This window comes from Haliaeetus albicilla, chromosome 2, assembly GCF_947461875.1.
Source record: "Haliaeetus albicilla chromosome 2, bHalAlb1.1, whole genome shotgun sequence".
NCBI lineage: Eukaryota > Metazoa > Chordata > Aves > Accipitriformes > Accipitridae > Haliaeetus > Haliaeetus albicilla.
The window spans coordinates 19,604,291-19,624,871 of NC_091484.1; the positions used below are offsets into that span (position 1 = coordinate 19,604,291).

The window sequence follows — 20,581 nt, forward strand, 5'->3', positions numbered from 1 at the left end:
GGATATTTAGATTAAGAAAAGGAAAATAAGAAACTAATAAAAGAAGTCCACAATAAATAAGGGAAAATTGTCTAAATCATTATTAAAATTGCTTAGCAGCTAGGATGGCTGTTTTTTCCAGCAATACACCACCAATCCAAATCACTCTAGAAATAAGGGCACAAACCCAATTTCCATTTATCCCTGCAGGTTATCTTCATGCCACAAAAACAGAGGAATAGATGTCTACTAGACAAAAAAAGAAGGTGGTGGTGGTGAGAATAATAAATTACTTCTAGAAAGGAATTAATGAACAGTTAATGAGTAGCTTTATTTTCAGCAGCCCACATGTAATTTCAAGACCTAAAGCCAAACCTGGCTGTTCCTGTGAAGATTTTTAGGGTATGCAAGAACAGGATGGTCCTCATCTTTCTTGAAACACCTACACCTGCCCCGGGGTGCTCAGGACCCTGGCTCTTGTACTGAAAGTGTGAAGCGAGAGGGTTTCTACTGCTATGGCCAAAGTGAAGTGGACATAGTGCAATAAAACCCTATATCAGCTACTAGAAAGAAAACTAACTCTATCCCAGCCGAAACCAGGACACTGTGTCATTGTCCCCCACTTCCAGGCCTGCCTCCCCATGCTCACTACAGCTCCAAGAAAAAGGCATGAGGTCTGTGCCTGAACACAAACCCTTTCCTGCCAAGTCTTCTCCCTGCCTCTGTATTCCCCACTTCTCTGTTCTCAAAGCAGGGGGCTGTGCTGCACTCTGCTCTGCATACTCTTGGCCAGCCTAGGAGAACAAATAACAAAATAGAACCCATTAATAGGGTTTTTATGCAGAAGAAAATAATTACTAGCAAAGTTTCTAATTTGTGAAGGTATATTTCAGATAATGAAAAGGACTGGGAGAAAGGGGTATTGAGGAGATTGAAGTAGACGGACGCCTGTAATCTTGAAAGCAGACAACAGATGACCCTTTATTGCTAAAACACACACATACTTATAGTCACATATTCTGCAAAGTCACAGTACACGTGCACAAGCATAAAATATGATTGGTTATATCAACACTGTACACACGCATAAACATAAAATATAATTGGTTATACTAACTCTGTACATGCGCATAAACATAGGACATAATTGGTTATATCAACCAAAACATGTGAAACTTGTCTCGGTCTAATTGGTCAAGATAAACTGCTGAATTGAGGTTCTTTGTGCCAAGTTCCCTTTATCGTGGAATGCGCACCTGTGTTCTTCTAATTGGCATCTTTCTTTTTTTGTCTTCTTGTTTATTCTGTTCAAGGCCTTCTAAAGGCATCTGGAATGCTCTTGTGACCATTAGCTAAATATGTGTCCACGGGGTATATCATCAAGACTTCGTTTTGTGCTTCTTGAACCTCAGAGTTCTTTTCTTCTTTCATTGTACATTTTTTGTTTTCCTCTTTTTGGCCACTAAACTCCTCCAGTGAGGATATGGAATGTCCTTCCTATACATGGACATCCTATCTTTTGGAATTTTTTGGAGTAAACATGCAGGCCCAGCTCTGCATCACTCTGTGAGGCTCTTAAGGTACCGCTGCCTTCATCAGATAATGTCCTGTTATTGTTGGTTACATAGTAGAAATAATTTTTTGAAGCATGTCGAGGCTAGAAAGTAACCAGCTTTAGCTAGAAAGACAGATTTCTGTGCATTACTGTCTTCAGAGGAGTAATAAGATTATTTTGTACTCAAGCGCTCCAGTTGCTTAGGAGTTGGCTGTATGCTCTTCACACCTGAGCTTTTCAAAACACCCTTGTTTTGTCATGGCTCCTTTTAGGACTCATGTTGAGCCAGACCACTCCTGAGAAGAAATTTACACTTTGGCACATCAGCTCCAGAAGCTGTAAAAGTGTAACAGTACTGATGGAAATTTCTTACTTTCTAAAGTACACAGCAAAATGTATGCATTACTTGAGTAAAAAAGATTCCAGCACTCCTGTAGTGATAGGACAAGGGGCAATGGTTTTAAACTGAAAAAGGGAAGATTTAGACTGGATATAAGGTAAACATTTTTTATGATGAGGGTGGTGAGACACTGGAACAGGTTGCCCAGAGAAGTTGTGGATGCCCCATCATTGGAAGTGTTCAAGGCCAGGTTGGACAGGGCTTTGAGCAACCTGATCCTGGTGAAAGATGATCTTGCCCATGGCAGAGGGTTGGACTAGATGATCTTTAAAGGTCCATTCCAACCCAAACCATTTTGTGATTCTATGGGTCTTGTTACTCAAATCATATTTCAGAATACTTACAGTATGGAAATGCCCCAAAGAAATAGAAAAGCATGGCCTTCCTGTCTAATACAAAATTATGGACATTTTCTAGTAAAATAGGAAGGTATATGTACAAAAGATCAGCATGGAATCTTAATATAAACTATATAGGATCTCCTGAATATTTTCTTCAGCTGAGTTTCTGAACTTCCTGCCAAGCTGTTAATAATGTAAAGAATCTCAAATGATGAACACAGTTCACGTTGTTTGCAGAAAGAAAAGGTGAGTTATTATTTACAAGAAGATCTAGCAAATAAGTACTAGATGTCAATTCATGGGTAGTTTTGTCCATACTGACAGGTTGCTGAGGGTATATACACCAGTTTTCTTCAATTTATCCTGGTTTGATTTCATTCATAATTGACAACTGCATTTGCCTTTTTATATTTGCAATAAAATACGGTGCAAACAAAATTTGGGAGTATACTTGCAGCAAATCTTGTATCAACACTGACTGGCTGGCAGATTTTGGAATCAATTCACTGATTAGTTTGAGAGTGGTTAATGTGAGTGCTTAATTTGAATCCCTGATTTAAAAACATTTATAGAAAGCGAACTGACAGCATAAATAGCACTTCAAAGTGCTACAACTGTTCCTCCCATGAACTATGCTTTTGTAAAGTGTGTGGGTAAGTTTTTGCTCAGGTACAACATGCCATAAGGTGATGATGTTCAGAAGCCAAATTTTTCAGCCCTTCTTGCAATAAGAAATGATAATTGTTAACAGGTTTTCTGAGGAAAAAGTGAAAGAAAACCCATTTTTTTTCAACTGAGAGTCACACCAAGAGATGTCTGAATAGGGACTGATGGTTAAATTTTTGATGTACCCACACTTGGAATTTCAGTGTGCTGTATGTACACTACTTCTAGTCAGGACATGACAAGTAAAATTGCATTTGGGGTTCAGATAATAAAAGAAGTCCCTGTAAAGAGTCCAACAGTTTGCTGGTGCAAGTGTTAACTAGACTAAAGCTTCTCCCAGCACTGTCATGTCAGACCTGGCGCTCTCCCTCTCTGTATACCTCTGCACAATACACATGGGAAGCCTGTAGTCCATGGCCTTCCAGGCTGATCTGCTGTCCCGACTCTTTGTAGTTCTCCAGGAGCAGTGCAGGAGGGAAAAGAAGGGGTTCTTGACACTAGGCCTTGTTTTGAAAAGACATTATGAAAAAAAAGAAGTCACAGCATTAAAAAAAGCTCTCTTGCATAGATTATGAAGGAAACAACCCTAGGAGTTCAAATAAAGTCAATTATTTCTTTTTATTAGGACACAGCTGCATGGTCCCCCTTGAACAGACTGAATACATATCCTCTTGCATCTTTGAACTCTTGCCATGGGATACTGTCTTCCAATACTTCTAAGGCACTTCCCTTCTCAAAGTCAAAATCACAGCAGCATTTTAATTGATAAAATAAATTACTGGAAGCTCTCATGTCTTAATTTATGTACATATACAATCATTGTTTAGTTGATCCTTTAATCTGTTTAAATCTGCCTGGCTGGCATGCTGGAAGTAGCCAGTTTTTAATGGAAAATGACAAATGCCCAAATGCATTACAGTTTTTCTCCATTCTCCAGCTCCTTTGGGAAAGATTTATAAGTTAAATCCAACATGCATTTAACACTGCCCACTAAGATCCAACACACGGTGTTGCCCAGGCAGATTTCCCAGATATTTGGAAGGTACACAGTTCAGAACTGATGTTCTCCTTGGCCAATTTATTTTTGTGAAGTACTTTTGCAGCCAGTAGCAAATTCCATTCTATTTCTTATGGGCATATGCAACATGAATAACAGTAAAAATCTGTTGTGCTGCTCTGCCTATACCTTTCTAGGTAAGAAAAGAAAATTGCACCCTTTTCCTATTCAGTACTTCAGGCTGCCAATAAAAGTGAAAAGTTGCAGTAACCACCCATCACGACTTAGAATAGATTTTCATTGTTTTACAGAAGTCAGGCAACACAGAGCTGACCTAAAGTGGTCAACAATGACCTGGATTATATTCAAATTAACAACTGAAAGGAGAAATCCTCCAGACCTCATCATTAGTCCCTCCAAAGCAGCTCAACCTTGATTTGGAGTGAATTGAACCCTATGGAGATGGTATGTAGAATTAGGGAGAATGAATTCTGGCCCTTTATTGCCTTCTGCCAAGGGAAAAAAATTGATTATAATGTTAATACTTGAGTAGTGGGCACATACAATAGCGTAATTTTACTGGGCTTATTCACTGTTCTTCAAAAACACAAAAAGCAAAAGTTCTTGTTCCTTAAAAAAAAAGGAAAAAAAAAAGAAATTGCTTTGCAAAAACTTTTTCTTCATCTTTTGAAATAAGCTCATGGCAATCTGTTTTCATTTAAACAGTCAGGGATCTGGCTTGGGTCCTGGAATAGACTCTGGTTCCTTTTAAAACAGGGAAATAGCTCCTAAATACATTGAGCTGCTTTTTGGAACTTATGAAGCAGAACACAAATCTACGAGCTGGCAACACTTAATGGTAATGAGGCAATTCTTACATGAGAGAGTTCATTACAGGATCAGCTCATGATGTTTTCCAGCAGCTGGAAAATGGAATCTTTTGCAGTCTGGGAATGAAAAATCTTGCATTAAAATTATCTTGTGTACACCCCAATACACAATTAGTTTAAAATGGAAGCATAGCAGAATTCATCCTCCTGCTTCTAATGCAATGGCCTTTTTACTGAAGGAAGAAAATACGTTTTCCTCGTACAGTGCTGCTGTGCCAGCTGAGCTGCAGCACATGGGGGAGAGTGGGCCCTGCCTGTGCTTTGCTCCTCTGGAAACATTTTGAGATGGTCAACCCTGCTCTTGCATGAGGCAGAAGCTGTCCTTTTATTCAAAGAGCACAAGGACAAGGATTGTGCCTGGCTCTGTAGTGCAAATAAGAGGCATTTCCTTACAAAGGCACATTTCTTAATTATCTGCCATAACTCCCCAAGCGGTCCTTCCTACTGTATTTTTGGCATCAGCTGGCTTTGCAGCAAAAGAATGGCCCAAGAGGAACTTGAAGTCTCTTTCCAGTCTCATAGCTGGAGGGAGTTTGCCAGCACTGAGCCATGTAGATGCGATGCCTATCCCCCAGCTCACCCTCACTATTCTTCCACTACTCAGATTTTGACCAGGTTGAGTTGCAATATGCTGTTTTTCAATGTGACTGAAATGGTTGGCCAGTGGATGCTACTACAGTAGAAAACCCAGTTGTTTAGCTTCTCATGTTGCTTTTTTTTTTTCTGATGGTCTGCAGCATGCGTAATGAGAGATTCTCTAAATGATCCAGGGCTGCAAACACAATCACTCCAAAATGTGCAAGTCCCATGGGAAATATTTTCCCTCTAGGTTGCTTCCTGCTGCTTTTCAAACTATTATTTTCCAAAGATGCTAAGAGGATTATTTCACTTCACTTGCTACCCGAATACTGTCCCCAAGTTTAAAAGAGGCATAAATCAGTTGAAAGCAACAGAAGGACAACAAAACATCCCACTCAGCCTTTTTAAAGGTTGCAGAAGCCCCAAGGACACCTAGAATTGAACCTCTGTGGAGGTATCCAGTCACACCAAGTCAGCTGCAGTTTCTCACCAGTTACTGAGCTCACTCCCACAATCGATGCTGGTGTAGAAGGCAATGGTGGAGACCAGTCGATGCTGATGTAGAAGATGATGGTAGAGACAAAGGACAAAAGCTGATTCCTCCTATTAAGTTGACAACTCAGTTCCCCAGCCAGCTGAGGGAGCTGGCTGTCATCACTATTTCCCTCCTCTCCAGTTAGGCATTATGCAAGGCTCAAACATGCCTTAGGAGTGAGGCTGCAGAAGACACAGCTGGAGAATCAGAATGGGTGTGGGGAGAGAACGGAGATGAACTGTAAGCCATGGATTTTAAAAGGGCTTCTATAAGAAGGAGCCGTGCATACTTTCTTGCAGAGGCTTGCAAACCTTACATTAGCAGCCTTACTGAAGTCAACAGATAGGCAGGCTGGGCACAAACAGCAATGTGAGTCAATGCCAGCAGTTATCACCATACTCTTATTTGTTGTCTCAGAAAAATGAATTATGAAGAACTACATAAGTTAGGTAATAAGCAGTATTTTTTTAAAAGAGGTGGTTTGCGGGGCAGAATTCAAAGAAGCTTGAAAACTCTTGACTGGAAAGAATCACAAAGTGAGATGTTAAGACTGCTGAACCAAGATATTTTTTTTGTTTCAGACAGAAGATGTAAAAGAAAAAAAAAAGAACGCACATACAAAAAGCTGGCAGGAAAAGAAACAGGTATCCCAGCCGCAAAGAAGGCCAAACCATGAGCTAGAAACAGATTGCTGAAGGAAGATACCCAAGTAAATCAGTGTTGTGGTTTAACCCCCCAGCCAGCAACTAAGCACCACGCAGCCGCTCACTCACTCCTCCCCTACCCAGTGGGATGGGGGAGAGAATCAGGAAAAGAAGTAAAACTCATGGGTTGAGATAAGAACCGTTTAATAGAACAGAAAAGAAGAAACTAATAATGATAATGATAACAGTAATAAAATGACAACAGTAATAATAAAAGGATTGGAATGTACAAATGATGTGCAGTGCAATTGCTCACCACCTGCCGATCGACACCCAGTTAATCCCTGAGCAGCGATCCCCTGCCCCCACTCCCCCCAGTTTGTACACTAGATGTGGCGTCACATGGTATGGAATACCCTGTTGGCCACTTTGGGTCAGCTGCCCTGGCTCTGTCCTGTGCCAACTTCTTGTGGCCCTCCAGCTGGGCATGAGAAGCTGAAAAATGACTTCAGTCTAAACACTACTTAGCAACAACTGAAAACATCAGCGTTGTCAACAGTCTTCGCATACTGAACTCAAAACATAGCACTGTACCAGCTACTAGGAAGACAATTAACTCTATCCCAGCCGAAACCAGGACAGTCAGCCAAGCATTTATTCTGATTTATACTGATCCTTGGCCCAAAGCCCCAAACACTAAAATATACTACATGAAAAGTAAAAGTATGAATCAAAATGCAACTTCAGCTTCAGATTAATTTTATAGCAACTTAAAATTATTGTTGTCCTTTAAAAAGCAACCACTAATGGTTTGAATTTCAGAGACAGGTAAAATAAGGAACAGTAAGCTCTGAATAGGACATGAGAGAGAGAGACTGATATAAAGAATGAACTGCTAATTGCTTAATGATTGTCTCTCTGTAACTTTACATACCAAAGACTGGTGCTCGTCAAGGATGAAGCCTGTCAGAGACTGGTACTTGGGAGTGATGAGCAAGAAGGAACCATGAACAATCACAAAACTTAATTAAATGTTTGATAAATTTACGATCTTGTTGAGAAGGCTCAAGTAGAGGCCTTGCTTGAATAGATAGGACCAGAAAAGATAAGAACTCCTGCCTTTGTTCTCGTCCTTGTAGATAATTTAGCTTAAACTAACCATATGGTTTTTACACCACTAAGGAGAACTTAGATAATAAGAGCACTGATGAGCACTGATGTATTAAAACATGTAAAAGACCATACTGCGCAGAATCACCTGAGAAGGGTCAAATAGCGGACAAGTGAGGAAGACTATGGAAGACCACCGGAGGACTCCTGAAGACCACCAGAGACCTTCAATGCGCCTGCGTAAAGGACATTTGCATATGCTAATAGTTTCCCAGAAAACTAATGAATATGTATAACATTTCTCGGAAATCTAGTGAATATGTATGTAGAACATGTATTTAACCTGCACAATTAGACCCGACGGTGTGCACGATAGATGGAGCGATCCCCCGTGCATCCAGCGCTGCCAATAAAGAATACCTACTTAATAGTTAATCAAACTATTGAGTCAATTTCTCTGAATCAAGACAGAGAGAAAATATCCTCCAACAAACCAACACCAGTAGCTTTCAAGGTGTTTTCTCTTATTGAGATGAAAAGGCTGCAATTCTTGGCCTACAGCTCAACCAGGACGTACAGGTTTGCACCAAGTTTCTGGCTGAATTTTTGCCTCTCTCTACAAGAATTCAAACTAGCTGGTAGCAGCAATTTCTGTCCTGAAATCCAATCCACAGCTCTAAGAGACTATCATGTTGTCATGGCTGAGTGAGACAAAAAAGAATTTCAATGGTGTTTGCAAATAGAGTGATATGGCTGAAAGCCTGGGTATGCTCTTCTATGCTGGAGAAGATATAATTTAACACTCTTGGAACCAATTTTACCCTCATTATAGGCAACTGAGAACTTCCTAGTGAAGTTGGTGGGCAGAAATTAGTCCTCCTACTGCGAGCTGACAGACAAATAATAATCTGCTACATAGGAGAATGTGATTTACCCCGCATGTTAAAAAAGTGATTTTTTTTTAATAGCTCCATAATATCAGGGATTCTTTAAAAATATAGGACTGGCATATTAAGATGCAATAAATTACAATGCATCGATATGAAAAAAGCCAAGAGCTCAGAAAAGTTGCAAAATCTTTTGGTGAACACCCTCGCACTCCTGGATGCATTAGAGGTGCTTTTCTTGAAGCAGTGGAGCTCTATTGAGCAAAGGAGAAAAGCCTGAAAATGGGGGGAAAGGAAGCAGGAGAAGGAAGTTCTCCAAAGGTGAATCTGCTATTATTTTTAAGACCCCTTTTTTATTGCCAGCTTAATTGTAACTGGATTTGCTAGAGAGGATTCTGCTGAGCATTGTAGCACTCAGCCTTGCTTTTTCTTATGCTCTTGCTGTACCCAGACATGACAGCAATTGTTGCAACCCTTGAAGTACATGCTCATAAAAGCAAAACCCACAGGGAAGCCCGGCGAGTTTCTTTCCATGTGTTTTGTGTGCAAGGAGTGAAACCGTGACTAATTACCTGCCTCCAGCCACTCCTTAAAAGCTGAAGAGCTTTTCTTTGTATTTGCATGGCTACAGTAGCCATGGCAGCTGCTCATTTATTAGTTGCAGCATACATTAAAGCAGGCTGGGTAACTAGACTGTGTTGAAGGTGAAGATGTGTGCAAATTTCTACTAAAAAAAAAAGACAACAATCTGTTTACTGAGAGCAGATAATGGCGATGCTTATCAAAATCAGAAACTGCCTTGTATTTTGCCATAAAGCAAGAATGACTAACAAATTAATATTGTACTGATGTACATAATTATGCATCTGATATGTCTAACTATCCCAGGCACCTGATAGTAGATCATTCCCTAAAGATGGGCCTGAATCAAGCATTTTCCTTTCTAATCTGAATAATCAAAATCTTTGACAATATTAGATGTTGTATTCAGACTGGGATTTAGAGCTAAACATAATCGCCAACTCCAGTGAGACGGAAGACTCTAGGAGTGGATTTCCCTGATATCTTAGTGTTTCAGTGAGGAAGGGTAAGAGTGGAGGAGAAAAGGGCACCATTTGATATCACAGTATAAACATTACTGCTTCTGTCTCTGCCGGGAAGTTATCATTGAAAGAACAAGATGCAACTGTTTTTAATACTGTATGTCCACATGAGGAGATAATGAAGAGCAGCAATTCTGTTATCGCTCCTTTCTCATGGGACAAACCCAGTATCATAGTGGTTGCTCCCACACATGGGTCTGGAGGGCAATTGTCATACTCAGTTATGGGACTGGCCGTAACTATTTCACTGCCCTCTTCCCTGACATTCCGATAATTAACACCACTGGCCAACCAGATCTTCCCAGCCCTGCATCACCTCCCCAGATGTTGACATTCCTGGCTGCCAGGCAAGTGTAAGAGAGTGAATTGTTATCTTGAACCATTTGCCTCAAAGATTGTTAGGTGTGAGGGACTGGGCTGTCATCTCAAGGAATTGTGAACTGCTTATCTTAAGCCCTTTGTCTCTAAGATGGCCTGTTTAAGCAGGACACTCCTCTGTCCATAAGGACGATTACCAGGCCATTGAGGCATCCAGGGGAGGAAACGGGCTGGAGCTGATCTGGTGTAGATCACGCAAAGGTCGTGTGATAGACAAAACCTGCAGCACATGACATCATCGAAATATGCCCTATAAAAACCCGCAGAGACAAGCTGTGGTGGCCTTTTTCACCACCAAAGAACTGAAGATTGAGGACCAACAGGACGCCGCTGGATCCGTGGTGGTGGCCATCCTTGCAACTCCCACCACCGACTGCTTGCCTGAGGACCAACGGGACGCTGCTGGATCCGTGGTGGTGACTATCCTAGCAATCCTATCCTGACTGCTTGCTTAATTTCTACATTTTCTTCCATTCTATCCTATCGCCACCATTTTCCACGTTTGATACTTTTGATAATAAAAGCTCTTTTGACTATACAGCATTTGACCTCATTTGTGTCTTAATCTCGCTCTTGGGATCATATCGAAACCTTCCCCGACATTGGATCGGGACAGCAAGCTGACTCTGCTTAACAACTGGGCTATCTCAGTAGGCTTTCTCCAAACTGTGCCCGTTCTCAAAGAGCTCACACTCATATCATCATCTCCCTTGCAAGGGGGGAACCACTTTTAATTTGACCCAGATTTCACAGCAGCCAGGACCTGCTTGCTGTTCTTTGCTTGGAAATTTTATGTTGAACCCCAGTTCTGTGATATCTTTTGCCTCTAAAATTCCAGCAAAGGCGAGTTTAATAAGCACGTGCATTTACAACATAATACTCAGCCTTTTGTCAGTAGATGCTTGAGCAGTCCCCTCTATCTCTTGGTGAAATTATTTCCTGCTGAGACAAGAACAAGTGGGGTATGGGAAGCCAAAGCCCTGGAAATAGTGAGTTACAATTGCTTTCGGAAGGCCTCCCCTTTCCATAAATCTGCGTATAGAAACAGACTTCCTAAATGTGCTAGCTAGTCTGTTAGTCCTTCCCAAATTCTAATCATCATACAAAACATGATTCCAGCAGATCTGCTTGCTTGGAAATACTTAACATTTCAGAGACGTCATCGCTAGACGGGAGCACCGGAGCCCCGGGGAGCTGGGAAGCGTCTCCTCGCCCAGCGAGGGCAGCGCGGAGGGAGGGGCAGTGCGGAGGGGGAGCGCTGCCGCCCGGCCGCCACACCTGCGCCGGGCTTAACGCCGGGGCTCGGCTCCCTCTGAGGCTGAAGCTGCAGCTGCAAAGATCAGCTCATTTAGCCATCCTGTCTATTGGTTCATGGGCTTTGTGATGCGGTTGCGATGCACAGAGAATCTTGACCTGTTATGTTAGCCAAGGTGACCTATACGTTAATTTTTGGCTGAGGTGGTATTCATATTGCCGCACCATCTAGGATGTTCCAGATGATGATGGTCGTACAAATCGAGCAGGAGACTGTTGTGGGCCTGTATCTGTGGAAACACAATCATAACCTCGTTCCCAGGTTATTAATGGAAATGGACCTTCCCATTGCCCTGTTTCTAGATTCTTAACTAAAATCATGAACTTACCCCTAATTTTGGCTTTAGTTAATTTTTACGTCTACCCCACACTGTCTTCCCGTAATCACACTATGTTTAATCAAATTATGCTTAACACACTTCTTACCTAATGCAAGTTCTATATACAATAAAGCACGCTGTCCTAAGTCTTGTACAAGCGATAAATCATATACTTCCTCATAATGCCTTAGCCGAAAACCTCTCTTAAGGACTCAATGTCCACTAGTCCTCTAAAGTGTAATACTCTGTTAGTCGGAATCTGTTGGATCAGTGGCTCCAGCACCCGCCGGTACTGTGCCAGTTGCCGTTGGGACGATTCCGGACCCAGCATCAGTGTGAAGCCATGGCTTGACCCACTTGGCTGGGATCCAACGAATGCCTCGATCTGTAAGCAAACACATATACCCTCTCCCAGTAAGTGTTACTTCTGTGGGTCCACACCATTGCCCGGACTCTGGGTCCTTATACATTACCATGATTCCTGTACTTTGTTGTGTCCTTTCCACCTGTAAAAGAGCATGATGCACTACCATTGGTGGGTCTTTGTGATCACCTGTCAATCTAAGATAATTTAGCACAAATAAGGCTTTGGCCAATCGCTCCTCTGGAAGTAAGCCCTGGGTTCCCCCCTTTTGTCTTTGCAGCATGCTCTTTAGGGTCTGGTTGGCCCGTTCAACAATAGCCTGTCCTGTGGGAAGATGTGGAATACCCGTACCATGGCGAATTCCCCACAAATTACAAAATCGAGCAAATTGTGTAGAACCATAAGCCAGGCCATTGTCCGTCTTAATTTCTTTAGGCACACCCAGCACTGCAAAAGAAGCATGAAGATGTTCAACATGTAAGGCCTTCTCTCCAGTTTGTGCCGTGGCCCACATGGCAGCAGAATAGGTATCAATACACACACGCACATAACGCTTTGCACCAAACCACATGACATGGGTGATATCCATTTGCCACAACTGCAATGGCAAAAGACCTCGTGGGTTAACCCCACAGCCCAGGCCCAGTACCTCCTTTTGACAATTGGGGCATGCTCTAACGATGCCTTGGGCATCAGTGAGTGGTAAGTCAAATTGCTTTGCTAACATCCTAGCGGGTTGGTGCAAGAACACATGTGATTGCCGTGCTTGTTGAAAACAATTCCCTGGAGGAGGCTCCCATGCCGCTGCAACCAATTGGTCAGCTCTTTCATTTCCCTCTGACAAACCTGGTAGTTTTTTGATGACTTCTTATATGCGTTATAAAATACCCTACACTCCGAGAGTTCAAGCAGCATAGTAATGACAAAAACAACATTCCCAATCTTTTGTTTGTGACCTCCTTTACCATTGCTCTTTCCATCCTTTGTACCACCCCGACCACATAAAGAGAATCGGATATGATATTCAGCAGCTCCTTAGCCCAATGCTGCAGTGCTCAAATCACCGCTTTTAATTCTAACATCTGTAAAGAATCCCCAGGCTCTCCCTTTTCAACATGGTCACACCACTGATCGTTAGCATCTTTCCACGTACAGGCGGCCGTACCTGTCTTTTTCCCAGCATCAGTAAACACTGTTACCCCGTGTACAGGTGTTTCCGACCTCCATGGTTTTTGCTCAAAGGTTTGCTGTTCCAATAGTGACCACAACTTATGCTTTGGATCTTGATTACTTATCGTACCTCCAAACCCCGCTAATGACACTTGTAACGCTACAGAATGCCGAATTCCCCATTCCAAATACCATTTTACCACAGGTATTAGCAACATTTCTGGTTCCGTCCCTGCAATCTCTACAATCATCGTTCTTCCCCTAATGATCAGTTGTGCAAATAATTCCAATTGGGTTACAATAGATTTGTCCGGTCGCATGGCTAAGAAGACTCATTCCAAAATTCTCAAAGGATCTGAGCGCTTTGTGTCCCACTGACAAATTACCGCATAAGGGTGTTGTCTCTGAGAGTCCCCTGTATTAACGATCATCAATATTATCGGTAAATCCTCATTGCATCTGGATGCAAAGCTAAATGCAATTTTCTTTGATATATATTCGAAGGCTCTTTTCTGTTCTCCTGTCATTTCCTGTTTCTCGTCTGCGCGTGCGCTCGTACCCAGGAGTTCTACCAAAGGGGCCATATCGTCATTAGTGATACCGCAAAGATTCCGCACCCACTGGATATCTCCCATAAGCTTCTGGACGTCATGCACCATTGAAATTTCTGATGTTATTTGAACCTTCTGAGGTTTAACATTGCTAGCATCTATGTGCCACCCCAAATACTTACAAGGTGCTGCCTTTTGCACCTTTTCAGGAGCGATTATTAATCCGCGATGGCTTAAGGTGTCCTGTAATTGATTTAAAATTTCATCATGTGGCAAGTTCCTTCCCACTATCAAAATGTCATCCATATAATGATAAATAATCAACTGAGGAAACTGCTTTCTTACAGGCTCTAATGCCCAGGCCACATATACCTGACAGATCGTGGGGGAATTGCGCATTCATTGCGGTAACACGACCCAATGGTATCTCTTATAGGGCTCTGCCTCATTAATTGATGGTACCGAAAAGGCGAACTGTTCAGCGTCATCTGGGTGCAAGGGAATGGTGAAAAAACAATCCTTTAGATCTATAATTAACAAATCCCATTCTTCTGGAAGCATAACTGGAGACGGCAAACCTGGCTGCAGGGCTCCCATACTGTGCGTCACAGCATTCACAGCTCTGAGATCATGTAACAGTCTCCATTTCCCAGTTTTCTTGGGAATGGTAAATATTGGTGTATTCCATGGACTAGTAGAAGGAACAACATGTCCCGGTCTCAATTGCTCCTCAACTAACTCTTGTATTTTTAGCAGTCTTTCAGAATTTAGTGGCCACTGATCAATCCAAACAGGCTCATCTGTTTTCCAGTTAATTTTTAGGGTTGGCTGCCCCTCAGTGACCGCTCCTAAAAAGGATGGGTCACTAACATTGCTTTCGTTTGGCTCAATAAATCACGGTCTATGAGGCCAAACAATTCAGTTGGGGTAGTCATGACATACAGACGTGTTGTAACGTGCTCACCATCAGGGAACACAAATGTAATCGGCAGCTGACTTACTAAGGTGGCTTGTGTGCCCCCTATCCCTGCAATACCAAAATTTGGATGATCAATGGCCATGATGGAGGCCAAATATATTGTGAAATAATCGTAACATCAGCTCCTGTATCGATTGTCATTGGTTTCTTGACGATAACTCTGTCAGGCCCTTCCAATTGCACTACCTTTTCTGGTTTACCTCTTGTTATGTCCATGGCAAAATATACCTGCGGTTCCCCTGTGGAGCTGAATCCACCATCTCCATGTTGTACTTCACCTGGGTTCGGAACACACGACCTGAATGGAACTAATTGTGCTATTCTGGTACCTTTAGGAATAGAAACAGGAGGGATTAAAACATGAATCATAATTTTCACAGTCCCACAAAAATCTGCATCAATAAGCCCTGGGACTACCAGAATTCCTTTTAGAGTTGTTGAAGAGCGCCCCATTAAAAATGCACTAAGCCCAAACCCCAGTGGTCCCTTTATGTTGCTATCCACCAAGTGGACTCCTGCATCCACCAAAGTAATGTCTACTGCGGTTTCCATGTCCACTCCGGAGCTTCCTGCAGTGGTGGATCTGGCAGCTGCGAGGCTGCCTGAGGGCTGGCAGCCTAAACCCCTTGCATTTGTGTCATCGTGTGAGGGGCCTTCACGCTCGGTGTAAAGTTTCCCTTCTTCCTGCATTCTTGGGCGGTATGGCTATCTTCCTTACAATTGTTGCAGCACTTTTTGTTAGCAGAAACTCTACATTGGCTCCTAATGTGTCCAAGTTTACCACAATTAAAAAACTTGACCGAGGGTTTCTTACTGGCTTTATCAATAAGCGGATTCCGTGCTGACTCACAGCAGTCTTTAATTTCTCAAGGACTTTCCAGTCAAACGGCTTCCATCTTTTTGTCCATTATTTTGTATAACAACTGGGAATGCTTGGAGCATAGTCCCTTCCACAAGGGCATTTTTTATTACTCCCCTCCAATGCCTCTCCCTCTCGTCTGCAGCAGCTACTGCAGGCGGCTCCGCGTCTATCGCGGGCGCAGATGGCTTCGGCTTCGAGAGGCAGGATGGGTTAAAGGACGGTGGCGGGGGCGCGGACGGTTCCACCGCCTCCGGTTTCGAAAGGCTGGATAGATTAAAGGGCGGGGGCGGGGGCGCGGACGGTGCTGCCCGGGGGCCGGCGGCAGCGGCGGCTGGCGGCGGCCGCTCCATGTCCGGCTGACACACGCCGCGCCGCCGCGCCGGGCGGGCGGAGGGGAGGGGGGGTACGGGGCGGGCGGGGGGAAAGAAGGGGGGGGGGGGAGGAACGGGGCTGGCATACAGCCAAAATCTTCGTTCTCTTGCCTTCTCGGCTCACCCTTTCGGGAGGATGAATATCTCCCCCTCACTTTTGGTTCTTCTGACCGTAAGCAAAAGCAGACGCAGCAGCTTTACGATCTGCTTTCATTTCTTGCAGAGTTGTCTTAATCAATTTCCATAAAGTTGCAAGACCTTTAACTTCTTTAGACCCATCACTAATTTCATCCCATAGGGAGGTTCCGATAGCTTCCCAGGTAGTAAGCTCGAAAGCTGTACCCACACTAATTACTCGGAATAAGTTGTCTCTCCCAAGCCCATAAAAGCAACCCCTTTATCACGGAGTTACCGCATTTCAGTCCTCTCTTAGAGAGAATATATTGAAGGAGTTTCAGGACCGCTTCTTGCTCTTTGTCCAACCCCATCTCCTTCTCCGACCGCTCACCTGATCAGGGCGAGATTCAACCTTCTATTCACTTGCGTGCGCCTCCTCGTCTTCCCAGCTTAGCTGAGACTCAAGCCATCCTGCTGGGGCAGCAGGGATCGTTTCGGCCGGCTTCTCCGCTCCCTCACTGGTTCAGCTGCACTAGAGATTCTCGTCAGAGATGGTAAAGAGTCAATCTGAGGGTCCCTGTTCGGGCGCCAAATGCAGCGGAGGATCCACAGGGGACATCACACACAGACCAATGTGATCAAGTGAAGCCCATTTACTACAACTTTCAGCACAGTTATATACCCTATGCGCTTATGCACGCGCCTTATACAATGCTTTGATTGGTACAATATCCCGTTTCACACGGCGCTATCTTATCCTTTACTGGCTGCTCAAGCTTCTTCACGAGGCATCTTGTGGTTGCTTATCTCATTCTTCGGCATCCAGGAGTTGTTTGTGAGGCTCTTCTTATCTTCCTTTTCCCAGCGTACAAGGACACAGCGTCCTTGTCTGCTTCAGCACTTTGTATGCTTATGCTTCGTTCCCAGCTAAAGGCTGGATTGCTCACATGTCCTCGCTCAGCCAAGAAATCCTCAACATGTCTCCTCTGGGGATTCTCTGTCAGCAAAAACCTGGGAAGTCATAGCAGGTGCCCAGCCAGGACACCTAGAGAGTTTTTTTTGCCTTCCCTCCACCCCATTTTAAGAAATTCGATTTTTAGAAACTGCATCTCTCTGTCAACTTTGGCAGAAATCAGCTAGTAGGTTCAAGAGTTGGAAGGGACTTCTACACTAGCACCCCAAAGCACAAACAATCTGCCTGAGCTTGATTAATTTAAGCCTTTTATCTACAGGAGAGTAGGCTAATAAGTGTTGCATTAAGCATTCTCGGTCAGTTCTATGCTCCACAACGACAAAGATTTTAAGTTTGCCAAAAAACAGTCCCAGCAGTTTTTTGCAGTATCTTTTCCTTCATTGGTTAATCTTGCACTAGCACTTTTTGTGGTTTACAGAGATAATTCTTCCCACTGTTACAGACAACCTGCTATTTTTAAACAATGTGCATGTTGACCCCTACCCACTCATTTCTAAGCATGGGGTAAATTCTTGGTACTAGGGCAGGACTGTTAGAGATCCATAGAACACAGCACTGAGCACAATGAGTTTCCAGGATATTTCCAATCCTCATCCATGATTTAAATGAGATTACTGGTACCATAATGTTTTTGCTTTTCTTTATCTAAGCTCAGCTCCATAGAAGCAGCAGAGTTCTGACATTTTCAAGACACGATGAAAGGCAAAACACTTTGCACATGTACCCATGGATGTTTCCTTTAGAAGGGAACCAGATTTAGGCAACAGGGAAAAAAGACGGCGATGTATCTGGCAGCTTATTTCATTTCCATTAACTTCAGCAGGGTCAACAGCCACCGCTAAGTGTCTCTTTTTACTTCTTGTATACATCTGAACAAATGTGGACCAAAGATGCAACAATGAAATGGTAGGTTTTCCCTTCTATTAGTTTTCAATTTGGAGGAGCAACTAAACAGTATATAACTTAGGAAGGGGAGGAATGGTAAGAGGAGACTGCATACACAAGTTGCTCTTTGTCTGTTTTATTGTTCTGAAGCCACAAATGCACCCTCTCCATTTGTTGCAGCCAGTTTAGCTTAACTAGAATTAACTCCAATTACCATGCATGAAAATGTGCCGCTATTTTTGTCTCAGCACCTCTGCCCACTCATGCTGTATTCCTTGGTAGTACTGCAGAGGCTCTCACCCTAAGACAAGTGGCTGAAAAACTGTCTTGAACTGTGACTCTAGGCCAGCATGACCGTGTGCACAGACAGGAATATGTCTTAGCTAGGGGACAGTAACTAATGGCTTAGCTGGGAGCAAAGTATGCCTATGGGAGTTCCAAAAAGCCGTCAGTATTAAAAAGCCTTACCCTCTTACTTTTGAAAACTGAATTTACCTCATATAAGCAAAGGGAGGAGAGCACAGCTAAGCCACAGGGGCTGACAGATGCTCCTCTCCAGCCAAGTCTGGAGCTTGGCTACGCGGTCTCTGGTGTCCCTTCACAACTAAGACGGGTGCTTAGTCACGGGGGAAGCTTAAGCACTCATGCACATTTTTGGAAGGTGTAAGCTCTTATATTGTTAGCAGTAATGTGCTTCCTGTTCAAAAAGCATGAGAGGCGCATCACCAGTGTGGGCTGGCCACCTTCTGACCAAACCCTGATGGTTTTAAATCCCTAATTAGGGGCTGCCGTAGCTACAGTCATAGTTCAATAATTTGAGCAGGAAGTAAGTTGCAGCACAAATACAGGTTCTGTTCTTCATTGAACACACAGCCAGAGCATAATTAGTATCACTTCCATGGGATTTATGCTTGCTAGACAGCCCCAGATACTTTCTTCTGAACTTGTACATTTGATTCCTTGAAATAGACTCCATGCATCTGAATCTACTGAGAAAATCTGCTTTAAATCCAATAACTTTTTCCACTGAGAGTGCAACCCCTATATAATTGTTTTGCAGACAAGCCAATGGAGATTTTCTGATTACCCACTTACTGACTTACAAGCAAATGTCCAACTTCCCAGCAGCCCAAACAAGAGACTTTCAGCAGCCACTCAGTTTTCTCCCCACACAGCTACCTCTACCCATGTTAGGCTCTAAAAGGAGTGGATGAAGTTTAAGGTGATTAGGAGTGATCAGAACAAGGTACCAGGGCTTACTGTCTGTTTCAATGTAAAAAAGGGAGCCCAGGAGTCATGACTTCACACTCCCTTCTCTACCCACTATGAGAGGAGCTAAACAGTGGCGGTCAACAGCGTCAGTGTTACAGCATGAAGCCGAACTGCCAAGCCTCAAGCAGAGCAGAAAATTGACTCAATTTTCCTTCTCTTCCAGATTCCTTTTGGCAGCCACGCTCCAGGCAAAGGGGTTGTGAGTGGAACAGTTATGTGCAGATCGTGGCGTCACAAGGGAGAAAAAAAAGGGCACAACAGCAAGCTATGAATCTAGAAGGAACCATGCCTAGGCACCGATCTAGTGCCTATAGGTTTCCTACTTCTCACTCTCCTCACCCTAGTCCTAGCCCTAACTGTAACCCTAGGCCTGGGCTAAGATTTCTGCCCTGAGACATGCTGAACCTCCAGGTTTCAATTGCTGGTGTGAGAGTCCTGCTGGCAGGAAGCCCTCACTAGCACAACCCGAACCACTTTGGAGGCAATGTGATTACATGACCTCTTGCATGGCTGGTGGAAATGATACATTTGGGTAAGTTTCCATCATATAGGCACTGACGCAGGGGACCCAAATGTCACTCCTCTAGTAACATGAGCGTTACAGGTAGCAAGGGAACAACACGGCAAATGCAAAAAACCAAAGGGAAGCAAGAGCAAACTCAGCCCTAGGCTTCTCCTGGCTCTCAAGCACTTTCACATCAAAGAGTATGAAAGGCTCCTTTTTGTTTCACTCCGAGTTTGCTATGAAAGGCCTTTTTCTCATCTCTCACGTACATGAAACGCTGTCAGGACAGACCTAGTGGTGAAGTCATCAAAAAAACCCTTCTCCCCACAGGCATCTAGTGCCAAGCATGGTAGCTATTCTGTTTGCTTGGCCGAGAGAAGGTCCTGACTGATGCACCTAAGGCCGGTTCTACCAACACACCCGATCTCCTCCCCAGTACTTTCATCATCCACACAACTTACGCTGCATCAGTAGCAAGCTCACAGGAACAGATCTGCTGTACCCTCCTCAGCTCTTCCTTGACATCACTGAACAAAGAGACAAAAATAACACAAAGACCACCTGAACACATCACCGTTGCTGCTACTGTCGTATCCTCTCCTCATTACAAAGCATAAACCAAGAAGAAACCCTTCCAGGGAATATAACTAGGAAAGAAAGTTCATCAGAAGAAAACTAGCCCAGATCACAGTAAAAGCCGGAAATTATGTCACTGAGGCAGGTAGTAATGCAAACCTCTTTTCCTTGCAGGCTGTGAGGGACAGCCTAGCAGCCTTGCAGGTCACACTGTCCGCCGGCGGCCGCTCCCACAGCAGCGCGGGCGGGCCAGCGGCG

The 20,581-nt window shown here is 43.6% G+C and overlaps 1 long non-coding RNA gene across 1 annotated transcript; it reads right to left on the reverse strand.

Moving 5' to 3' along the window:
- Positions 1–18,090: 18,090 nt before the first annotated feature.
- On the reverse strand, positions 18,091–20,554 carry LOC138690298 (uncharacterized). The gene is made up of 2 exons (XR_011329116.1): positions 20,483–20,554; positions 18,091–20,274 (listed from the first exon to the last, which is right to left on the reverse strand). It is a non-coding gene; the product is annotated as an uncharacterized lncRNA (long non-coding RNA).
- Between the last annotated feature and the right edge of the window lie 27 nt (positions 20,555–20,581).